Raw genomic sequence first — 6,472 nt, 5'->3', positions numbered from 1 at the left:
AAAAACAGTCAACTAACATATAAAAAATCTCTCCGTAAAGCCAGAACTGCATACTATTCATCACTAATAGAGGAAAATAAGAACAATCCCAGGTTTCTTTTCAGCACTGTAGCCAGGCTGACAAAAAGTCACAGCTCTGTTGAGCCCAGTGTTCCCTTAGCTCTCAGCAGTGATGAATTTATGAGTTTCTTTACAAATAAAATCACAACTATTAGAGATAAAATTCAGCAGATGCTTCCTATACCTGCAATAAATGAATCTTCTACTACAGTCTTGAATCATCTGTAGGACCTCAGTTATGTTTAGACTGCTTCTCTCCCATAGATCTCTATGAATTTACATCAGTAGTTGCTTCATCGAAATCATCAACGTGTCTCTTAGACCCCATCCCGACTAGACTGCTTAAAGACACCCTGTCATTAATGAACTCATCTTTATTAGACTTGGTAAATTTATCTCTAGTATCAGGCTGCGTACCACAAGCCTTTAAGACTGCAGTAATCAAACCTTTACTCAAAAAGCCTAGTCATGATCCAGGAGTCTTGGCTAATTATAGACCAATATCCAACCTGCCATTTATGTCTAAAATCCTAGAAAATGCTGTTGCTAAGCAGCTATCAGACCACTTACACAGGAATGAACTATTTGAAGATTTTCAATCAGCATTTAGAGCACATCATAGTACAGAAACAGCACTGTTGAAAGTTACCAATGATCTTCTCTTAGCCTCAGATAATGGACTTGTTTCTATCCTTGTCCTCCTAGACCTTAGTGCTGCATTCGACACCATTGACCACAACATCTTATTACAGAGACTGGAGTATGTGATTGGTATCAGAGGAACAGCGTTAAAGTGGTTCCAATCCTATTTATCGGACAGATTCCAGTTTGTTCATGTCCATGATGAACCTTCCACACGAACAAAAGTTAGTTATGGAGTTCCACAAGGCTCTGTGCTAGGACCGATTCTGTTCACCCTTTACATGCTTCCTTTAGGATATGTCATTAGGAAGCACTCTATTAATTACCACTGCTATGCAGATGAGCAGATGACACTCATTTATATCTATCTATTAAACCTGTTAACACAAACCAGTTAACTAGACTTCAAGCCTGTCTAACTGACATCAAGGCCTGGATGACCAGTAACTTTTTACTTTTAAACTCAGAGGAAACAGAAGTCATTATATTTGGGCCAAAAAATTTCAGAAATAACTTTTCTAAAATTATAGCTACTTTAGATGGCATAGCCCTGGCCTCCAGCACTACTGTAAAAAACCTTGGAGTTATTTTTGACCAGGACATGTCCTTTAACTCACACATAAAACAAATCTCTAGAACTGCATTCTTTCACCTGCGCAACATTTCCAAAATTAGGAACATCCTGTCTCAAAATGATGCAGAAAAACTAGTCCATGCATTTGTTACCTCAAGGCTAGATTACTCTAACTCATTACTATCTGGATGTCCCAATATCTCCATAAAACGCCTCCAATTAATCCAGAATGCCGCAGCCAGAGTCCTGACAGGAACTAGCAAGAGAGATCATATTTCTCCTTTATTGGCTTCTCTTCATTGGCTCCCTGTAAAATATAGAATAGAATTTAAAATCCTTCTTCTCACAAACAAATCCCTTCATAATCAAGCTCCTTCATACCTTAAAGACCTCATAGTACCATATTATCCCAATAGACCACTTCACTCTCAGAGTGCAGGTCTACTTGTGGTTCCCAGAGTTTCCAAAAGCAGACTGGGAGGCAGAGCCTTTAGTTATCAAGCTCCTCTCCTGTGGAACCAGCTCCCAGCCTGGGTTCAGGAGGCAGACACTCTCTGTACTTTTAAGGCTAGACTTAAAACCTTCCTCTTTGACAAAGCATATAGTTAGGGCTGGCTTCAGGCAACCCTGAACCATCCCTTAGTTATGCTGCTTTAGGCCTAGACTGCCCGAGGACAGGTGCACTGAGCTCCCCTACCCTAACGTAAAATAAAATTGAATTGAATTGAATTGAATTGAATTGAATTGCAGGTAATAAGTCTGCAGCTGAAACAAAGTTTGGAGTAAGTGTTGGCATTCAGACAACCCATGAGAGGAGGTGACAATGTTTCATCTCCCCTGACCCTGATGTTGGCAGAGTAGTTTAACGCTAACATTTTAAATTTTGGCTTGTCTGAGTTATTGCAAAAAAACAAATAACAATGCACTTACTTTACACTTCTGCTATCTCATTCAAACATGCCAGATGTATTTATTTTGCAAATATTTCAGGCACTAAAAGTACATGGGGGTTGGTTTTAATATAAATTATTTGTCCATTTGTCCTTAAACCAGCAGCAGTTCTCTTTGGTTTGACCTGCACACAGTTTCTCCTGGTACTTTGCAGCACCTTGGAGAAGCTGCTGCGGTTCTTGTAGATTCATGCTGTCCCAGTGTCTTCTGTCTCTTCATGTGCCCCAGACTGATCCACGCTGCTGCAGCCTTTTTGCTTCTGAAAATAGTTCTCCATTAACTCTAGTGGGTTCTTTACGGGCTTGTTTTCTTGCACAATGGGTGGCAAATTGAACCTGGGATCATTGATGATTACTCTGTAACCAATTTCCAGAGGTATGTCCATGTATTATTAGAGCTGAAATTGAAAGGGATAGGCAGTTTATAAAGATAGGTCTGTCAGTGGTCATGGGGCAACCACAAGTGCAAGAGCATGGGAAGAAGGGGGGTTGGATTTGGGTTTGAATGTATTTTCTGAATACATGAGATTCATGGATTCAACCTACAATGCAGTTAATCTTTCACTCCTTTATTTTTTGTCTCTCCAGAACACACTCAACATCACCAACAACAACTACTACTCCGTAGAGGTGGCCAACATCACAGCCCAGGTGCCAAGACAGTGATTGGTAAATCTCGCATCAGTAACATCACTGCCATCAGTCCTCTGGACCTGAAACAGGTATAGTGAAGTGTCTGTTCATCAGTTAACTATTTCTTTGTGTATGAACACATATGACTCGTTGTTCTCTTCTGTTTCCAGACCTACTTTAAACCATATGATATGGCACACTCCTCAAATGAATTTGAGACCGCCATCTGTGCTCTTCTAAATCTTTTATAGTTTTCACATTCATAGACCCACACGGAGGTCAGTCTAAGTTAAGAAGGCACACCATGCTTGAAATCTTTATTTTGTATCTAGTTCACATTGTACAATTACTATTACTGTTTGATTTTCCAGTGACTACTGCACCTTGCAAACCATAAAGGTTCACAACATTGTCGTTATGATGCAGTAAGTAGTGTTAATCCTGTCTATTATTCTAAAAGTTTGAGTTTTAGTTCATGTGTAGTTCATGTTTGTGGCCCCACCTTGTCCCTGCTTAAACTCTGCAGAGTGACTGTCAGCACATCGTACTTCGGCCATGCAGAGCAGGTGTCCCAGGAGATGTACCAGTATGTGGACTGTGGAGCGAACAACACCACTACCAGAGGGATGATCAAACTATTCAACTTCCCACATCCTGCCTGGTAACCCCACCACTGCCCTCCTCACCGGCCTAAACACAGGCCCTGATTTACTGTGTTCCCTCATCTCCTCGACCTGCAGCATCTAACAAACTGCTGTTATCGCAATACTATGGTGTTTAAATTACTATCAACATTGGAAGAATTCCACAGAGCAGAAAATGTACCCAGGAATTTCATGGATGGTTGTAAAGCATTGCTTGAGGTTTGGAAGCACATTGCATTCAGATATTCAGGCGTCATTGTGACTTTTCATATTATATTTTTGGGATGCTAGAGATGTATCACAACGTGATAGATAGGTCTCACATGAGATCTACAACTCATAATAAACATACAAATAAAGAAAGCTATCATCATTAGGTTAAGGACTTTACCTTTATTACATTGCAGAGGTGTACTTATTCTGTCCTCATTTTGCTCTGTTATAGCATGCCTGTCAGTTTTATATACTTCTAATTTAACCCTGTAAAGCCCAAACCATTAAATAATTGACAGAAAATTCTAATTCTTTGAAACTGGAGCCTTTATTGGTCATTCTGAACAAAAAAAAAAAAATTCAAATATCAATTTTTGTACATCAATTTGTATCATATGTGATACATCTGGTCACAATGGTAAAAAAATTTCTTGAACAAACAAAAACCAACACCAACGGCAGTGTGGAAGAGTAACATTTCTGTTTTTTTTTTTTACTGATTTTGTGCTTCACAGCATTTTATTTTTCATGGTGGTAGGCCAGAAAACAGTTTCCGTCCTTGTTCATGCAAAGATGCACTCCATTTCACACAGTAGACGTGGGAAAAGTGGCCTGTGCAGTGCTTGCATCTCTGTCTGGTTTCCCATGTTGGGAAGTGATCGATGCCATCCCTTATCACATCAGGATTTCCTCTTGCATGTGGGGGTTGGTGTTGCTTCTGGAGAGGATAATGGTCTGCCACACTTCTTGCCCTTTCCTGTGCTTGTGAGAGAGGTGGCAACATAAGCCTGAAACCTTCTCAGGGGCAGGGGTTTCTGGCTGGTTTTTAGTTTTTCCAGGTCTCTTTTGTAGCGGATCCAAGCATTTATTACTGCCACTGTAACAGTGTGCCACCAAATGTATAAGTACCATCTTCGGGATCTGAAGTTGTACTTGTAAAGTGCAGTTAACATGTCAAGAAGGTCCACTCCTCCCATGAACCTGTTATTTGTGTCAATGATGGCTGGTCTGGGCACCATTATGTGGCTTTTGGCCTTCCGATCCCAACGCTTCACATTGCCAAGTGGTTCTATGCCAACAAAAAAAGAGATCAGGTTCACAGCTTTGTTGTCATACCATCTTACGATGATGATGTCTCCCTGATTTACTCTACCCTTTTTCTTCAAGTCTTTCTCATCCATTAGTTGGCAGTTCTTTCCCCTGTTCATTCAGACTGTGGCTATGCAGTAGATTCCTCTTTGTTTCAAGTGCTCCACCAATGGAACTGATGTAAAGTAGTTGTCCGCAAAAACTTTGTGATTTTGTCCTGCTGGAAGAGTTGAGGTCATTTTCAGGACAACATCTCCACTAGCAGCAACATCAGATTTCTCTTTGTCAGGATGCTCTGCCCCTTGGCACAAATCAAAGTCATAAAGATAGCCACTTTGTCCGGCATGTCCCCAGATCTTGAACCCCCATTTTTAAGGTTTTCCTGGCATGTAGCACCGTAGATGTGATTTTCCTTTGAAAAGCACCATGATTTCGTCAACAGCATGACATTCTTCAGGGGGTATGCTAAGAAAGCTTTGACGTAGTTGCTTTAACCATGGCCTCAGTTTCCACAGCTTATCTTTTTTTGCATCTTCAGACACATTGAGGTTGTCCTGAAAGTGAATGAGCGTCAGCAACTTCAGGAATCGACCCCGTGACATCACATCACAAACAGCAGGGTACCGCGTCTCCATTTCCCAATAAGCTCGTACGTTGGGCATCTGATCTAACCCTATGTGCATGTACATACCCAGAATTTGCTCAATTTCTTTGGCATTTGTGTTTACTGATTTTCCATCTTTCTGCACACTGTACAAGTTTGTTTCTTCTGCAATTTCTGGTAGCATTTCCTCTGTCACACAATCTTTGAAATACATATATGGTGTCCAGGTAAGCCTGTCTTCAGAGTTTTCCTCAACACATTCCTCAAACTCAACAGCTGGAGGTTCAGCTCCCAGCCTGGGTTCAGGAGGCAGACACTCTCTGTACTTTTAAGGCTAGAGTTAAAACCTTCCTCTTTGACAAAGCATATAGTTAGGGCTGGCTTCAGGCAACCCTGAACCATCCCTTAGTTATGCTGCTATAGGCTTAGACTACCGGAGGACCATCGGTGCACTGAGCTCCCCTACCCTAACCCTAACACTCCCTTCCCTCCCCCTCTCTTCCTCTCCTCCCCCTCACATGTATATTCCACCATTAAATGTCACTAACCTTGTGCTCTCTCTCTCCCCTAGTTTGTGCTCTCTCCCTCTCTCTCTATTCTCTCTGTACCTTATGCAGGTGTCCCTGGTCCTGGAGCTGTATATCGCTGATGTGCAGTTACTGGCCCCATCAACCTGCAGTGTCTATTTGTTGTTTATTGTTGCTGTTCTTTTCTCTCTGCTCTATCCACTCACCCCAACCGGTCGAGGCAGATGGCCGCCCAAACTGAGCCCGGTTCTGCTGGAGGTTTTTTCTTCCATTAAAGGGAGTTTTTCCTCTCCACTGTCGCCAAGTGCTTGCTCATAAGGGATTTGTTGGGTTTTTAGTTTTTGTAAAGTGCCTTGAGATGATTTGTATTGTGATTTGGTGCTATACAAATAAAATTGAATTGAATTGAATTGAATTGGAACTTATACATCTCCATTCATTAGCATTCCTACCAGCACATATCCATCTGTTAGAGGTCCTTATCCAGACATCATACAGGATGTTGACTCTGACAGCAGTGGTGAAAACCATGCATT

At 41.4% G+C, this 6,472-nt stretch overlaps 1 pseudogene; it reads left to right on the top strand.

Annotated features, from left to right (window-relative positions):
• The first annotated feature begins 2,757 nt into the window (after positions 1-2,757).
• Positions 2,758-3,524, top strand: LOC113126239 (transmembrane protein 106B-like; annotated as a pseudogene).
• Positions 3,525-6,472: the final 2,948 nt, after the last annotated feature.

The sequence above is a fragment of the Mastacembelus armatus genome, chromosome 11 (genome assembly GCF_900324485.2).
Source record: "Mastacembelus armatus chromosome 11, fMasArm1.2, whole genome shotgun sequence".
In the NCBI taxonomy this organism is placed as follows: Eukaryota; Metazoa; Chordata; class Actinopteri; order Synbranchiformes; family Mastacembelidae; genus Mastacembelus; species Mastacembelus armatus.
Note: the sequence above shows the minus strand (reverse complement) of the source record. Positions and strands in the feature narration are given on the sequence as shown.